Source organism: Plectropomus leopardus, chromosome 20 (genome assembly GCF_026936395.1).
Source record: "Plectropomus leopardus strain MGB_pleo_1.0 chromosome 20, ASM2693639v1, whole genome shotgun sequence".
Lineage (NCBI taxonomy): Eukaryota > Metazoa > Chordata > Actinopteri > Perciformes > Serranidae > Plectropomus > Plectropomus leopardus.
Window position 1 is genome coordinate 11,951,322 of NC_142195.1, and position 19,093 is coordinate 11,970,414.

General features: G+C 39.2%; 1 protein-coding gene across 2 annotated transcripts in view; it reads right to left on the minus strand.

Moving 5' to 3' along the window:
• The window catches only part of nacc2 (NACC family member 2), a 35,050-nt gene that overhangs the window by 13,470 nt on the left and 2,487 nt on the right, over positions 1-19,093 (minus strand). The window contains exon 1 of one of the 2 annotated variants that reach the window (XM_088070878.1): positions 5,223-5,245. The exons of the other annotated variant lie outside the window; for it this stretch is intronic. The gene's annotated coding sequence lies outside the window, so the exon portion shown is untranslated. Of the gene's footprint in view, positions 1-5,222; positions 5,246-19,093 lie in introns of those variants that run through there. 2 annotated transcript variants of the gene reach the window in all.

Here is a 19,093-nt window from a genome sequence, read left to right on the forward strand (position 1 = left end):
CTTTATTATAAGCGATGCAGTAATCCTCTAATCCTTCCAATTTTAGAATTCAAAAAAGGTTCATCAAAAACACAGTCTGTCATTTCAAGGTATTTCCCATTGTCTTACCATCTTCGGAGGACAGTAGTTAAAAAAAGAGGTTTTACTTTTTGAGCAAGTGTTGTGTATTTTCTCTGAATCATGCGAGGACTTCGCTGCCAAACACCTACACATGAGCGGAGAGAAGTTCTGTCTTCACGCTAAGACTATTTCGTATTTCTACATGAATTGGTAAATTAAATGATTAATTCACGCCTCCACTTTGCTGGCTCAGCTTATTCAGGTGACATTTCGGTGTTTTCTGTTGTTGCTTTTTTTTTTGACCAGCACATGGAAGGCCTCCCTAAATGTTGCTTGATGTGGATAAGGGAGGACAGGAGCCAGATGTCGCAGCCTGTGACAGGGACGCAAAGATAAAAGGCAACAGCTAAAAGACAGGATAAGTTCCAGAAAGATGTGTGTGGGAGGATAAGAATGCACAATTGCTGTGACAGATGAGTAAGTGCGTTTGTACAGTGCACACATGAACATGTAAATGTTGTGTAATTCTTGCATGTCGGAGTAGGAAAACAATAGAGGAAGCTCTCTGACCTCTGCACAGCATTTTAGTGGCAGAGGCATGTAGACAATAAATATTTCAGCAAGTGATTTCCAAATCTTCATTTTTTTTCACCTCACAACACACAATCTGTTTTTCAAAAAAAAAAAAAGCTGATGCAAAGCTTTTTTATATCAGAGCATGTCCCCGGAAAATATCCAGACACATTGTGCTTCATTTTTTCTTTTTTTTGCCAAAGAAACCTCAAGTGGAGAAAGTTGTGCTAGATTGAGCAAACTTTTACTCTTCACTCACAGCGGAAATACGAAAGGGAGGATATCACAAAGCGTTGAATACAGTGAGTCAGACTTTGGTTTAGAGAGCTTTGCCCCAGCAGTGTGATATCTGCACGGCACATATAGGCACACATGAGTGAGCACACACAAAAAGCACAGTCAAACGCAAGAGACACAAATCCGCAAACACACTAATGCAAACAGACATATACACACTCTCCCCTCCCCTGTTCTCTTACACACGCTGCAACACACAGTCAGGTAATCTCCCTGTGCACACTCAGCAATACACATTCTGTGTGTCTGTCTGTCCCTCTGTGAATCTGCCAGACTGCTTGTCCGTCGGTCCATCCATCAGTCATTGTCACTATTGTGTCCTTACATTGCCTCTTGCTTCTCCCCGCTCCCTTTTCTCTCTATCCTTCCCGCCCTGCATACCACATACCCACTGTCTCTCTGCCAATTAATGCACACAGGGCTGCATTGCAGTGAGGTTGGCGCGTGCCACGGCAGCAAGCACAGTACAGAGTCTACAGACATGCATGTACGTGCCAGCCGGGCCGAGCGAGAGGGAGAGGGAGAGGAGGAGAGGAGGGGAGGGAGGGAAAAAGAGGAAGAGGGAGGGGGGGAGAAAAAGAGCAAAGGAGAGTGAACAGAGAATATGTTGAGTCAGGCAGACAGGACGGCGGTGTGCCACACTGCACATATACACAGACACACAGCCGCATGTTCATGTAAATGTATGCACGGATGAATTTGATACAAATATGCATGTGCATTTCGGGGATGGGCACATGCATAAAAAGCGCAAACATCCACATGGAAATTTGCAACCTCCTTCTGCCTGCATTAAATATAGACTTTGCACATCCGTGATAAAAAAATATAAGGCATGAACTCCCTCAACTTGTTTGACTAACGAGTGATTATATATGTGGGTGTGTGTGCCTCTCCGCCACTTGTGTCCTCATTTCCTTCTGTGTTTGCATTACCATGTCAAAGTTTCTCACATACCAAGGCGTGCTTTTATAATCATCGTTATATACTAGGCTGTGACTTTTGGCACTGTATGTCAGGCATTTGTGTGTGTGTGTGTGTATGTGTGAGGGTGTGCGCACCGGTGTAGTTTGTGAGTCAAGATATGAGCTCTGAATGCTGTTCTGATTGCTGTTGTCTGCTTTGTTGGAATGTGTTACATCCATTTTAATCAAGGATTCATACCTACGCACAGTGTTATTAACTGTAGCAGCAGGTCCAGGCATATTTGAATAATATGAAGAAATGAAATGATTCGCCAGATGGCACACATGCATACACACACACACACACACACACACACACACACACACACACACACACACGCACACACACACACACACATTTAATTACTAGTTATACTGTGGATATCCACCAAGTGACAATAGGGTAACATTCAAATATATGAAACAAAAGTCATGCGCAATTATGATTCATGTATTTGTTTTTTAGTACTTTATGAAACAGTTCACGTAAGTTGAATCTTAAAGTTGAGTTGGGGTCGCAGTAACTTTTATTCAAGATGCAGATATGAAAAAACTAATTGATCTAAACACACACTAAGAAGACAAATTTCGGAAAGTAATAACATAATTAATATCTAATTTAATCCACGAATAAATGCAAATTAAAAGATTTTTTTTTTTTTAAGCGAGCTAAATCGGAGCAGCTCCTTCCTCTCTTGCTTATGTTGCCTCTATATAATCTCAATATGAACAGTCCCCTCGTTATAAATATTCAGATCCTGCAGTTGTTCTCATGTCTAAAGTGTACCAGACAACAGATTCTATCCACGTTGAGACGGCAACGCTCCCTGGCAACAGTTCTACCAATCGGGACCGAGCGGGTGTCTGCCTGAGTCTGTCTGAGTATCATTATGGGATGTCGAGAGAGAGAGAGAGAAAGAGTGAGAGAGGTTGCTTATCACTGCTTATAATGCAACATCATTCTCTGTGTATAGACCCCGCTGGGTGAAGTTGTCTGCACATAGTCAGGATCAAAATCATCTTTTCTTTAAAAAAAAAAAGAAAAAGAAAAAAAATCTCCCTATGATTCATGCAGTTATGTAACAAACAGACAACTATGAAATGATTTGTTGTGGGCTGAATATTGTCTGGTATCTTTCCACTTGTATTCACTCAATATGCAGCAATAATGTAACTCGTGGTCTGAGTAGGAGAAAAAAAAAAGGCTGAATTTCAGGTTTAACGAATGCCACAATGCTGTCTGTGACAATAGAAAAATGACAATGTGTAAATAAAGTTATGGAGAAAATCGCATACTTGGGCTGGATAAGGTGACCACAAACCTTTTGTCACAATTAATTTAACACACAGTATGTCATTTTTGCCACTGCAGGGTCTCTAAATTTAGACAGGGTTAGAAAAAAAAATACTGATGATGTTGTGAAGTTGTGTGGGATCATGGGAGATGTCTTAATTGTCAAACAACAACAGAGGAAAATCTATCTGACATGACTCAGGCAGAATTCATGTTAACAGATGAAATAATATTTTAAAAAAATGTTCAAATAACTTTATAGTCACAATCATTTATGTTATGTCATTTCATTAATTCCAATGAAACAGCTGCAAGTAACGTCAGCCAACATAATGTTAACATGCTAACTTACCATTAGCAATAGACTACCCATAGTGCTAATGTAACTAACCTTATGTGGCAAATTCAACTGTGAGGTGGGCCAGCACAATCTTAAAAAAAGGAAAAGAATAATAAAAGTAATGATTATGAGCATGTTGAACATATTGTAAGATTATAACATTAATGTATGCATTAGGTCAGTGGCTGGCATGAGCCGCTTAGGTAGCATATTTTAGTAAACTGTACTGATATTGAAATATATGCATGAATTAGGTCTCAACTAGATAACTGTGTTACAAAGTGGCATGCAATCAATAAAAAAGTATGCTGTGTGGCAGAAAAAAACCTGTAATCCTGTTACGGAGTTTAATTCTGTGAGATTGTAGGATTACTGTCTTACTCTCTGACTATTTACATAAAGGGAGATATGACACCATTGATAGGCAATGAAATTAAATGCACCATTACCTTACATAAAATTACATTGAACATCGATGAGACATTGGAATAATGAAAGTACATAACTCAACAAAATCTATAGTAGGTCTAGTCATTTTAACACATTTTAATGCGTAAATGTTACTTATTACATCTTTTCCATGACTTTTCAAAGACCCTTTTTTTTCTTTTCCCACTTCGTCAGTGTTTTTCAAACTGATTCAAACTCTTTTTTCAACATAATTTCAGCTAGCAGGGAAAAACTGAAAGTGGGTAGAAATGAAGGAACGTATGTGTTGGCAAAGAAAACGCACACATCGACGATAATTACAGAAACCTTAATCAATAATCAATAATCAACTGCTATGGAATTGAGATTTGCCATCACGTTACATTTTGTGGAAGGTTATCCAAAAAAGATTACTGTATTTCTTTACACACAACAAAATTACAGGACTTTTCAGTTTTCAGTCATTTTTACTAATTCCATGACTTTTCTAGGTTTTCTATGGCTGTGTGAACCCTGAATGGACCGTCAATTGACTGATTTGTTGAACGTCTGGTTATAATTAACATTACCATGACAATTATTCTGAAGTCGCCTGCTAGCTTGTCACTGAAACCAACAATTGATATTTGCACAACAATAATGCTTTCTTACAGCAGAATTTTGACTTGTCATTGGAGGAAAAGTACAAATGTTACCAGTAACACTAATGATGGCTCTGTTCTATTCAAGTGCTCCAGTGAGAGTGACAGTTAGAAAGCATGCAGGATACAGGGATCCTAAAAATGAAGTAGTGATACTGAGATTGTTGAATCTCAGATGCTGAGATTGCTATTGGTTATTACTTTGGTTTCCAAAAAAAAAAAAAATAAAAGGGGGGGGTTGGGGTTGGGGCTGTGCAGCACTTGCCACTAGATGGCAATACCTGTGACCAATCGCACCTGAAGCACTTTTTGCACTTACTAAGGGTTTTTTCTTTAAGTCTAAATTCTTGCTTGTGTTGTACGTCGCTTTGGATAAAAGCGTCTACTAAATGAAATTGTCGAATTGTAGAATTGTAGAAAATCAAAGATGCTAAATGTAATTCTGTCATAATTAATTTCATTATATTCACCTGTGTTGCTCCTACTGTAATTTGTCAAAATTACCTATGGCCTATGGAATCTTTTTTTTTTTTGACCTACCTGCCTGCCAACCATGAAAAGCAGACAGACAAAGTTCGTTAGGGCCTAACGCACGTAGAAGCAACGTAAGAAGAAATTATTACCTCATGTAGACTTTCTTCCCCTTCTTTTTCTCAGGAAACATGGACGGAAAAAAACAACAAAAAGAGAGTGAATATTGGACTTACAATAGCCATGTAGCCAGAAACACGACTTCAAATGAATGCTAGCGTTACTCTGAATCTGCTCGACATGGAAATAGGCAATTGCATGCTAACAAGCCCTTTCAACTAAAAGGTATTGTGCTCACAGCTTGTTTCTGGTTTTTAAATGGCTAAAAATGAAGCAGCGGGCGCACCACGAATAAACTGAGCATCAGTTCCACAAGGTAATTTAGAAAGAAACTGAAGTGATAACCCTGCCAGTTTTTGCAGCTATTCTCAATTTGATTTTATTTAATGAAGACAATCCATTTAGAAATTTGGACTGGTAAAAAATTCATAATTTTGGTTATTTGATAAATTTGGTTTATTGCCAAGACCTATCGCATGCTGTATTATTGCCTGCTGCTACTGTAATTAGTGGACACGGTTTATTTCCCCTAAAATCAAACTGTTAAAGGCTCAATCGTCATTTGTACAAAATGAACAAAAACACCCATCCATCCATTACCTTGTGCAGGAATAAGGAACACGCGTATACACAAATATATACATAAAAATGCAGCAGCTTTATCGAGAAAGACAGCACTGCAGCAAGTTAATGACTATCGCTTCTTACTGTTCTTATTGTACGTAACACTCTCGCAGCGGTTGGAGAAATTATTAAACACAAAGTTGTGACAAAAAACTCCTGCAACGGTGGGCTACCTGTCAGTTTAGCTTGTAAGTCGATGTGATTTGTGTGAGAGAAACCAGACAGTGGGAAAGACTGAGGAAGAGGCCGTCTGTGTGTATGCATTTGTGAGAGTATGTGTGTGTGTGTGTGTGTGTGTGTGTGTGTGTGTGTGTGTGTGTGTGTGTGTGTGTGTGTGTGTGTGATCCTCCTGAGGCAAAGGCATTGCTAATGAACTCCAAGTGGCTGTGGGAGGTAAACAAACAAACGGTAGCAGCGGCTACTACATCACACCAGTGACTAGGACATCGGGATTGCTGCACACACCCATCCACACAAACGTATCAACCCACGTACCCTTGAATATACATGATGGCTTTTGGGCATACAGTTGAAGAGCTGAAGAGATAGAGATAGAGGAGGGAGAAAAATTGAAAGGTCCACGAGGGGAGATTAAACTGAGAGAGGCGAAAAAGGAGGGGTGGAATAGAGGAGATAGACGAACAAAAGGAGAGAGGACAGATAGAGGGAGTGTGTGTGAAAGATGCAAATAGAAAAGAACAAGAGAGAAGTTGACAAAGCACAGTCACAGAGAGAAGTGAGTTAGAGAGGAACAGGGAAATCGCAGGCGGCAAGATACAGAAAGGTAACGCTTAAAAAGAGTTCTGGATGAAGAATTGTGGAGAAAAAAAAATCTGAATACCAAATAGCTAAATAGTCCTGGCTGGCTGTATCAATAATATTACTATTCAAAACTGAATCAGTGTCCCATAACTTGATATATGGTGTAATTTCATTTCAGACAGTTGCATTTTGTGTCTGCTTGTCATAGCAAGGCAACAGACGAAGCCAAGTGATATCAACAATCTGACACTTTGTTCTAATCAAAAGAGATTCCACCTCCACATTACTGACTCCAAAATGTCAACTCCACCAAAGAGGCTTCCCAAACTGGCATTTTCTTGGAAACAAAAATGACTGGGGAAAAGTGTAGAGAATACAGTATAACATGAGAACATCAGGAGAAAGTGTTTAAGGACAAAGACAGTTGGGTTTTTCGATAATACTAAGCTCATATTGCAGAACTGCGGGGGCCAGCAGGTCGTTCCAGTTTATAGCAACACATAAGTGTGACGTTAGAGCGGCAGGGAAACTGAGGCCCAGGACTCACGCAAGACTGAGATATTTCGAACAAACACTGACACAAGACCGAAAATTCCCCCAAAAGTTCCAACTTAAAGGGAAGCTACGCAAGAAGCACTGAAAGAAAAGGAGGAAAGAGAGAGTCCACCAACACAAGACACAATTCAGGAAGCATTGAATAAATGTGTGTATGTTAAGCAGCAGCATTTGTGTGTGTAACACAGTGATACAGCATACTGCACCATGACTGCCATGTGATATCTCTTTTTTTGGGACAGTTTCTTACTTAAATCCTATACATTGGCATTGGCCTCCTGCTGCCATGTGACTGGTGGGTTTCTAAAGCGTAACATAGAAATGTACAATTTTCATAAGCCTGAGGGCCCTAATTTCATGCTAGTGCACACTTATCTTCTGCAAGCAAAGTTTCTGTCTTGATGGGCTCAGGCAGATTTTTTCCTACCACCTTTGCCTGTTTGGTCATGGCCTTATTTGAAAACAAATGGTCAAACTGATATTGGGGTTACTTTTGGTAAGCACATTTAAGTACAGTTTGACTGCAAAGTTAGGGGGTGTATAAAAATTACTGTCTATTAAAAAAGGGGGAGGGTTATACAGTTTTTCTTATCCTACCTTTATGAAATTAGGGTTTATTGCAAAGCTGTTCTAGACTCAATTAATTCGGTGTACATAAAATGCCTGCCCACAGAAGTAACTTGGCCCCTGAAAAGGGCCAGTGAATGGGCCCCCAGGGCCCCTAGGAGTGCGCCAGGCTTTGAAGCCAATTTTTGTAGAGGTCAAACAGTAGAATTACAACTTCCTCCATTCTGCCATGTGGCCCCAGAAGACTTTCCCCTTGCATTTACATAGAGAAAGAGATGACTGTAAATCAGTGGACACATTTTTTGAGGCACAACCCCCACAAAATGATTCACAACTGAATTTGATCCATTCAGTCTGATAATATTTGGAAAGTCTAGAAGAGCTGCAAGATTAAATGATTTTATGCCCACTGAAGTTAGCTGAGCATTAAAGTCTGCTCTATGGGTTTAACCCTTTGAAACCTGGATCAACATCACTTTTCTTGTGCTGCATTCAGAACCTTTCACATGTATTAAGTAAAATAAATATATACAAATACTAAAAGCAAATATAAGTCAATCTTTGAAACCTGAGCAACTTGGCAAGAAGTGAAGAGAACAATATTTATAATTATCATAATTATATTAGGTTTTTTTGCAGTCTTTTTTTCACTTTATTGCTTTGTTTTTATATATATATATTTACTTTCCTGTTTTTTTGTTGTTGTTTGTTTGAAAGGGGGTTATGTTTTGATTTTTGATCATTTTCAGGTAATTTTCTTTTACTTTTTACTAACTTCTAGGTCAAGTTACTCATTACTCTCTTCCCATGTATTTGAGAGAAATCAAGCCATTTTGCCCAGGTTTCAAAGGGTTAAATGATGCGGAAGCAGTACCCATTATCCGGGCAACTTTCTTTGCAGCTGTTGAACTAATTTTGTTTCATGTGCCACTGAGCAACTTTCATAGGAATGAAGGGGGTTCTGCCACAAACACTGTATCCAGACATCTTTACATATCCATGACTGATACCATTCGCTGAAGAGTTTTCATTACAAAACAGGCTACATTTTTTCTAAAGCAGCAATACATGCATAGAATTTTTATTTATTCAAATAAGTAATGGCGAATATTTTGGTTCAAAATAAAATGTCACTATTATTTCTTATTTTTGGGAAAAACAGTGTTCACAGCTGCCCCCCATGGGCCGCACAAAGCCCCCCGTCCCCCGCCCCCTTTCTCCCTTTATGGGCAGCCCTGCTTAAGTGTTAACAGTGTGAATGAGAGTTATCAAACTTTTCCACAGTAAAAAGTTAGGTGTGTAAGAACAGACAACTTTTCATCTCGAGGAAAATGAACTCCAGTTGAAACAAGCAATTTGCCCCTGGCATCACAGTAGGGGTGTTGAACTCTTGCCTTGTGACTCTGTTTTGACAAGGACATCAGTTTAGTCTCTGGAGAAGCTTTTGTGGCATCTTGAATGTGCTCCCTCATTTCTAAACTGTGATTGTGCCATGGCAGGGAGTGTACAGGTTCAAGAAGGAGCTAATTGACTGTAGTTGATGCCTGCCTTTTGAGCTACTCGATAATTTATTCTTGCAAGTACAATTACAAAGCAGGTGTGTCACTGCTGGCCCAGCGCTCCTGGCCACAAGACATCTGATACTCCAGTTCGCTAAAATGCAGCCGTTTTGTGCATTTGCTTGCACTTTGTTTGAAAAGCACAGGGCCCTAAAACCCCAATGATATCTTTTCTAGCATGACCTTCATCTGGGGACAACAAGGGCCATGAGACGGCCTGCTGAGTGTCACTGACTGTCACACAAGGACTACAATTAGGTTAGATTTCACAGGAGGTCTGTATGTTTGCGAGTGCATGTGTATCAGTGGTGACACACTGAACGCATTTGTTCCAAATATGATTTGATTTGCGTGATGCACAAGACACTGAAAAATGGAGGAAATAGGATGAATCAGCATGAAATGAAAGCATATCAGTGGTGATACTGTACACGCAAACTATACAGAAAAAAGACACCGAGTGAAAATAGTGGGTGACAACAAATTTTCATTGTACATGCTGTATTTCATTATTAATCTGTCTACTGAAATTGACTTTTAATTAGAAACAACAATAAAAATTTGGTGTTTAATGTTTTTTCATTTATCAATAACATAAATGTCCTACTTAAAGGTGCCCGTTTGAAAAAAAAAAGTTCAGTGTTACTCAACATAACACACTGTGTGAACCTTTGAAGGCTGATAAACTAATTGACTGCGCTTTTTCAAAACAAGTTTCAAATCTTCAGTTGTTTACATCCATGCTTGCTAGCTTGTAGTTTTCTTCTTCATTGCCTTGGTTGGCACACTGCCATGTTTGCTCAGTTGAATAGTGTAAAACCAGCAAAGAGTGGGGATTGGATCGGCCTTGGATTGCATGTTCGTACTCGACTGTGTGAATGGTACAAGCAAAACAGGGACCCACTCATAAAAACATTGCTCCATAATGCTAGGAGTAGTCAAAAACTCTGAAGGGTACCTTTAAAGGCATTTCTGAAGAGGCCTGAACTATGCTCTATACTTTCTTCAAAGCCAGACTCTATGGAAGCCATAAGCGGCCATATATTAATTCAAAAATATTTTAGAGTAGAAAGCATAAACGCACAATAAAAACGCCATATCTACATTAACGTCCAAGGCATCCATCTGTCTACATGGCATGATATATCACTTGACGAAAATTTCAGGCCTATCACATTTAATTTGCTATCTCGAAATCTCAAATTAATTATGTCGTTATCTCAAGAAAACACAATTTCATTATCTTGAGATCTCAAGAAAATTATCCTGTTATCTCGGGAAGATGGAGGAAAAAAATTTTACGAATGTATGACCGCTTAGGGCTTCCATAAGACTCCAATGACAAAATCAGTCTTCTAGTACGCTGAACAAAGGGGTTGCTAGTCTACCACTACCTTGATTGTTTAGTTTGTTTGTGTTGTTGAGCTGCTTTGGTGTTTTAAAGGAATAGTTTGGACATAAACACAACAATCAAGGGGTAGACCAGCAGCTCCCGTGTTCAGTGAGGTAAAATTACCTTTTTTTCCCATGGAGTCTGTTGGCTTTGAAGAGAGTGGTATAACCTCAGTTCCTGTTGGAAAGGGCTGTCTGACAGCAAAAAATGGTAAAAATATTCTAAATATGGAACTAATTTTTAGCGACGTTTTAGGGAGGGCTTTTGGGGAATAAGGCCCATTATACAGCTTGCTCAACCTGTGTGGCAGTACTTGTGTCTGTTTCTCACAAGAAAAGGCACGCCAACCGCCATCTGCTGTGGGTAATACACTGATTACAGACAAGTGGCTCTACACCACTTACAAAAAATTAATTCTATGGGCAACATTTTAAATTTTTATGTGTTTACCATACCTATCCTTCTTCCTATCCTCTCTCTCACTTCATGTCTATTGTCTGCACATGTGGTCGGTGGATGTTTATCTTTATATCAGCATTGGGATTTTTGTCTATATAGGTTCTTAGTCATCCAGGTCAAATGCTATCTAGAAGCTATAGCAAGTTAGATGTGCTGTTTTCGACTCATCCAAGGAACTTCTACTGACTGGTGGGGAGTTCCTGACATTATGACCTCAAACAGCTTTATGTTTGCTGGTGATGGTGGTGGCGGTGGTGGTGGTGGATTCGAGCCAACAACAGGAACAAATGCATTTGTATAAAATGTGGTTTCAAACAGTAGCTGAGTGTTCTGCAGAAGTGTTTTAAAAAACTGAGCAGAGATGGTGAGTTATTTATCAATTCCACATAACTGACTGACTGTCACTGCGCTTTAATAGGTGTGTTTGGTATATATTTTTTCATACCTTCATATCGTCCTGGAATTTCAGTTTCAATGTCTTTATCTTTCACAGACATTAGGAAATACAAATTTATTTATTTAACTGTATTTCAAAATAGAAGTCATCTGATAACGTTTCTGTCATCAGAATCCCTTCAGTTGTCAACACAAGGCATTTTACTGTGCAATATTTGCAGGACTGTGTTGTTAACAATGCGGTGGCTCGCACAGCTTCATAAATGAGTGGAGTATGTGCTTTTAACTGTGGAAATACAGTAGCTGTAACTGTAGGCAGCTCTGCAGTAGCCCTGTCACAACAAACGCTGCCAAGTGCTCACGCATGCAGTGTGGCCAGGGCGAAAAAGAGCCTCAAAACAGCCTCTCCAGTATAAAGTTAATAGACAGATGAGGTTACGTATTTTTGAGGGTATTTAAAATCACGCTGTCAGGATTTCTAAATACCCTGGTATACCATAAAACCGTGATACCTCCCATTACATGCCTATACTTTAACAGAGATTTTGGGAGTTTGAAAGAAGGCCTTTGATAAAATAAATAGGTTTTATGAGCTATCCAGAAAAAATATTGGAAATATAGCATACATTGTTAGGAGGGCTGGTACCGAAATCCTATCTTTGTAGTTACTGAGGCACAGCTCCATCCATGAGACTAAAAGGCTTTGCAAGATCTAGACTTTTCTGATTTCAGTGACAAAAAAAACCTCTCTATGTCAGCCATTAGGTTGTTACCTGCTGCAACGCAATCTCAATGAATAGGTCTATAGGTATTCACGTGTTGGAAGAATGTGACATGTTATGTCAGTGCATCCAAGAACAATTAAAAATGGTGGATAACAGCTGCAGCGAGAGTGTCAATCAAACAGGGGCCAGGTGAGGTGAGAGGAATTTAAAAAGCATAAAATGAGGTTGTGCTCTGACAGGATTGTGACACCTTTAAGTGTGAAAGCAGTGTTTAATTTCTCCCCAGCAAAGCCGCCTCTTTTTTTTTTTTATCCTCATGAGGCATCTCTCTGGATGAAAAATAAATTTGGGATTCTAGCAGGAGAGGGCATTATGACAAAAAAAAAATGTTTCAAACTTGACAAACTGTACGTTAAAGTTTCCACACAGCAAAGAATGAGTGACAGGAAGAATGAGTGACACAGAAGTAGAGTGAGAAGGTAGATATGGCGAGCATGAACATGCCATTTTGATCACCCCGCGCTGTCGTTTCTGTGCTGAATGTTCTGCAGTGACACATGCGTGACATCAGAGCAGCCCAACATGACCGCCAGAGGAGCCCGGTGCAATGCAAAAATGAGGACACATCTTTCAGCATCAGTGCCCCACTGTCTACAGACTGGCATACACAAACACACACCCACACAAAGACATACACAGAGAGCAGCGCCCACGTTGACTGAGTGCCCCATGTACATTTTTTTTCAATTAGAGCAGACAGAATGCTTTAATTCATCCTCTTGCATGCAAAAGAAAAAAGTAAACAGTGGGGGGAACGAAATGCTGTTTGATATGATCGGGGTAGGTGAATCAAAAGAACGTCTCATGATGACATGCAGCATTTCCCATGACAAAAACCCTAATGTTATCTAAGTGCTGTAGTGTATCATGTTTGCTGAAGTGCACAGCAATATGTACACATTTATTTTAAGTACATACACCCTCCCCCCAACAGACCCCCCCATCCACATACACACACATTGCTGTGACCTAAGAGTCTTGCAGTCAGCACCACACCAAGCTAGCACACATGTGCTCAAATGACATGCCACCTTGGTTAACCTCGTCACACTGGTGAAACACTGAAGAGGGCCTGAGCTGACCTATGCGAGCAGAGCCGTTTATCTCTTGAGTAAACAACACGGACAAAGGAAGAACCCACACACGGCAGGAAAATCCCACGCATTATTCACAGTTATATGTACATACTGTATAGATGTGAGTCAGTTGAGGATGAGTAAATCATTATTGCTAAAACATGTAATAGTTCCAACAAAATGAGTAAAAGCTTATGACACAGATATCTTTGGTGTTCCTAGGAGCTGATTTGTTGCAATTCCTACTCGTGTGACTGTTAGTGCCTGCTGTTAAGTGATCCTGTACAAAGATATATAATAGTCTTCCCTGAGGAGATAACGTCATGAAAACATAGATCAAGATCAGGATGTTTTTATTACTTTTAAGGTCAGGTCATTTTTATTTGTTGATGAACTGAAGATATAAAACAATGCGGCCTGTAGTGTTTTTCATGTAGCTGCAAATTTACCAGTTAAAATATAGAAATAATTTTTTTCCCTGTTAGAACAAAAGTTCTAAATTTGGGGAAATATGCATATTTGCTGTCAAAAGTTTGATGAGAATATTGATACAAATATGACATTACTGCCAGCAGCCAGGTGGCTTATGTAAGAACAGGGAATGGAAACCAAGCTGCTATAAGCACTGGTCTTTGATACCAATTTGAAATATTGACAGAATGTGAATCAGAATCAGACGTCATTTAAGTCCAGTGTGTGGACCCATGCAAAAAAACAAAGCAGAACCATCTTATAGCCGCTTTATAATGTACAGAGAGATATGATAGCGATATCAATCTTCTCATCTAACTCTCGGCAATAAAAAAACACCAAACAAATAAGCACACATACGTCAATGGATAATAAAGTTAATTGTTGCCATCATAATAACCATGAACAAATTACAATTCTGGCTTTTAAAACATATTACAAACCAATAATGTCAGGGAAGAATTTCAAGTGGCTTTCACCTTCTGCCAGGCAAACAATTGTAATGAAAGCATCAGGCAGGTAATGCTGTGATTTAACAGTAATTGCTAACGCATGTTAGCTGGGGAAATGGTGCGGCTGAGGGAGGTGGGGGGGCTGTGTAGTGAAAACTACCCGCCTCAGATTCCTGTCTTTTTCCACTGGCTCCTACCAGCATTCTGCCAGGCTGTAAGGACATGAAGAGTGCATACAGGACAGGTCATCACCGCAGAGCAGGGGTCAGCCTGTTTGCTTCCCTATTACCTTATGCACTAATTAGCAAGCATTGTTTACTGGCACGAGTCTTGAGAGAGGCTTTAAGTTTGCAGCAAAATTATGTACAGCAGACAGCAAAAGAGCATGGAAAATTGAGGTGGGCTGCGAGGATAAATGCCATCCACAGTGCTCGTTCTCTCTGTCTGTGTGAGTGTGTGCGTCTGCATGATTCTGTGGGGTTTATTTATGTGTTTGTGAACGTGTGTGTTTGTGCATGTCTGCGTGCGTCATCCCCCGAATTATAGGTTTGACTTTCACAGTAAGTCTAATGTCCCCTTGCTGAAACTCGAAGGATCCGAGAAAATGTATCAGGCTACTGTATTCAGTTACAATGATGCCTTTGCAAAGACAGGGGTAGTTAAAAAGTTGATTTAAGCTCACACATTCTTCCCTAGAGATATGTATTTAAGTGAATGCAAGTGACTTCTTGGATGTGAGCTCTGTCGTACTATAAATTAAATACAGAAGTTCAACCAAGGTTCCCAGAACTGGCAATCAAATGCCCGGTAATACTAAGAGTGATTACAGTCAGTACAAACAAGTTGGATTTTTTTTAAGCTTTTCAGACCCGCCCTTAATGCACAGAGCAATAACAACAGAAATGAGCTCTCTATAAGGCGACATAACCTTCATGAATTTTTTATGTGCTGATGCCACAAATACCATAAAATGAGGCAAAATAGCTTCGCCTATGAAGTGTTATTGTGCAAAATCGAATTTTCCATCCACTTTGAGAATTCAATCTCATGACTGTATCAGAAACACATCCTCGTCATACTTCTCAGCACTCTGTAATTGTCTGCTACGGCTACGTGCTCCTATTCATGCTGAAAAAATACTTGGAACAATCAAATGTGCACATGCTCCCTTTCTTTTCTTTTTTTTGCTCGGGCACAAATGCACACACATGCACACAGACACACACTCGCACAGCACAGGCACGACATTCATGCCATGTGATCTTGCTAGGCATTATGCCAACGGCCAAACATGTCACTTACCAGAAATCTCTGAGACAGAGAGAGAGAGAAAGTGAGAGAGAGGGAGAAAAAGAAAAAAGAGAAAGAGAAAGAGAGAGAGGTTCTGCACATTTGTCAGTTTGTGCGAGCTCCTTGTCAAGTGTAAATACAGTACATACACAGGGAACATGAGATTTAGCTGCTACAGTTATCTGCAATGTAGTGCGGTGTGGGGGCAGTCGATTCTGAGAAAAAGGGAGCCACGTGATCTTTGAGATCTAATGTGGAATTGTTCTGAGGAACATGCCATGTTTACTGTTCATTGTCTAAATTCTTGGAAGGCTTCCTGAAAAGCACACAGCGAGCCAAAGCAGCCCAAATCAGTTACATTTCAAGATTCCTAATGGCTTTTGCTGATCCTCTCTTTCTCTCACTTGCTCCCTCATTATTTCGCTGTATTTCAACATAAATGGATTGTACCTGTGTGTTTGCACACAGAATATGAAAATAAAAAAGAAAATGTGTACTTTGTGGAAGCAGAAACTAAGATTCATAGCTAAATTATTGTCTATTTGGACTACAAACCACTGGAGCAAAGAGATATTCATTTTAAGGGTGCATAAATAAACAGAAAAAGCCACATATATTTTCCCTATGTTTTATCTTATCCTCAAATCTGTGGTTTCCTAGAGGGAGGTTGAAAATACAAGGGACTGACAAAAGATAGTAGCAAAATCCAAGAGAAAAAGTTCTGCTAAATTGCCTATTAAATGAGTAGTGAATTTGAGGAACTGCCCAACCCTCTTCTGTGGCTTTAGCAATCACCTTTTACGCCATGCACATCTTGTTTGGCTGAAAACTAAGTGTCATCCAGGGTAAATCTTTTCTTGCCAACTTTATTGATTATGTCTTACACACACTGTATACATCATCAAAGACTGATTTCTCTTTTTTGATTATTTTCCCTCTTCTTACCCAAACATTTTTTACTATTGATTTAATGAAGTTACCTGCTGGGTAGCCTCTGTATATCAGTTAGACAGAGCAGGGGAACATTGATCATTTGGACGTAATTTAGTTTATCTAAGTTAATTTATCTTTTAGCAGTGCTGCCAGATTCACCTGTTTAGCAGTCAATCTGATTTGATGTGACTCCCAACTGAATTTTGGCTTTGATAAGAAAATATGTAGACAAGGCAAGGTCACTGAGGCCTCTAACTTTGTTTTCTGCATTTCAGAAGTCGATGATTTATACTCCTAACCTACACATGGAGTTGAGTGGATACTTTCCCATGATATCTTTTAAACCCTTTGATTGGCACACATTTAATGAATAGTTCACCCCACAAATGACCATTTGTAAATTAATTATTCAACCAGTGTATTGCTGAATTTGTGAAGAAAACTTTGTTTTTCTCTCATGGCTCACATGGAGAATATTCTTGATCAATTGAATTCATGGGGTGCACGAGTAACTAAAGCTAAATTATATTAAAATATCCCTTCACAACCTTTCACACAACTTGTGCAGTATAATCCAAATCTCATTTATCCAGTCGCATGCTAAGTGCTCTCCAAACAGACAGCCCTTTCTGAGAGGGCAGTGGGCTAAAACTGAAACCTAACTTTGCTCTCTTCAAAGCCAAAACCTCATTGAAAAAAAAAACTGTAATTTTATCTCACTAAACACAGGAGTTGTTGGTCCACTGGTGCCTTGTTTAGTTTGTTAATTTGTGTTATTGTACGACTTTGATGAATCTGTATTCACCCTTTAAAACACAAAAACAGCACAATAACAAACAAACTAACTGATTGAGGCAGTGGTAGACAAGCAGCTCCCATGTTCAGTGAGGTATAATTACTTTTTTTTGTCAATGGAGTCTGGCATACAAGAGACTATAGATAAGTGTCACTTTCTGTTCAGTTTCCCGTTAAATAGGACTGTCTGTTTGGGAAGTACTGAGCATACAATTTAATAAATTAGACTTGAATTATACTACGAGTTGTATACGAGTTTTTAAATAGATATTTTGATACAGTTTTGCTGCTATCAAACATGGACCCCTATGGCTTTAATTCATCAAGAATTTTTCCTGTTTTGGATTTTTTGGCTCATTGTGGAGGCATGAGATAAATTTTTCATCGAAATTCAACATAAGACACGGTGAGATATTGATCAACAAATGGTCATTTGGGGGATTTCTTTAAATGGTCAAGTATGTAGGTTTCAATGGCATTTCGCAGTGAAATTGCAGAACTGAAACTTCTTCGATGTGTCAAGTGTGTAAGAGATCTATAGTAGCCAATACAAATAAAGATATTACTCTATCTAGAGCTAGTGTTTGGTTTGTCCATTCTGGGCTACTCCAGAACAACATGGCGGATGCCTTGGGAGACAAACTGTAGATATAAATTGCTCATTTTAAGGTGACAGAAACACAACAATTCTTATTTCCAAGTGAGTGTAAACAAATGAAAACATAGTTATGCCATTTATATTAATAGAAGCCCCTAAATCTTAGTCACTGGACTTTTAATGTCATCTCAGATTGATGTACTTGCCAGGCATTTACACTAAACTACTCTCATACTGAATCACTATCACCACACTAGAAAGAGAACCACACTATCCCCCTTACCTTCCTGTCTCTCTGGCACATTAAATAGTTAAAGAGTCATGTGTAAAATGCCACAACAGGAAAAACTACATGACAAAACATTTGCATGTTAGCCACACAGTGCCAATGCCATACAGACCTGGAAATGGTTAAGTATAATTTGCAATCAGATTTTAATCGCTGCCACTTTAAGGGAAAACCACCTTGACACCTACACAACTAATTAGAAACTACAGCATGCTGGGATGCAGACCAACTGATCTGTCCAGAAAATGTGGATAAAATTAGAATCAGCACATATAAAATTCACATTACTAACTGCACTGACATTACATTCAGTTAAAAGACACCTCTTCACAGTTAACCTTAACTGTTTGAAATTCATTTCCATTAACAGCAACCAACAAGCCTGAACACACCACCAGCAGCTCTGTGCTACACAGAAGATACAAGAATGTATGAGATTATGATGTATGACTAGTGCCCTGTATCGCATACCATCAGCAGTGACTCATTACTGTCTCAGGAAAGGAAAATCAAACACACATAAACACACTCCCCGCATGAGTATGCACGCATATACAGTACAGTGCAGAGGAGTTCACCAAGCATGAGGACACATACAGTGCAAAAGGAGCAGCACTGGGACAAAAACTCGATTTTTAAATGTATTTTGGATCAATAAATGTCTTCTAAGTGTGTTATTGTTGTCCTCAAATATTTGCTGTCTAAAAGTGGAAATCACCTTAGGTTAATATTACTTTGTTTCTCTTATAATAGGATTTTTTTTTTTATAGAAGTTGTAACCTGAATATGCTCCTTTTTTTAAGTTTATCTTTCCTTGTGTTGAGGCAACATCGACTCGTGTTCATATATGGGTCTAACAAGAGATGGGGCAAGACTCAAAATGAGGCAAGTCTCTCATC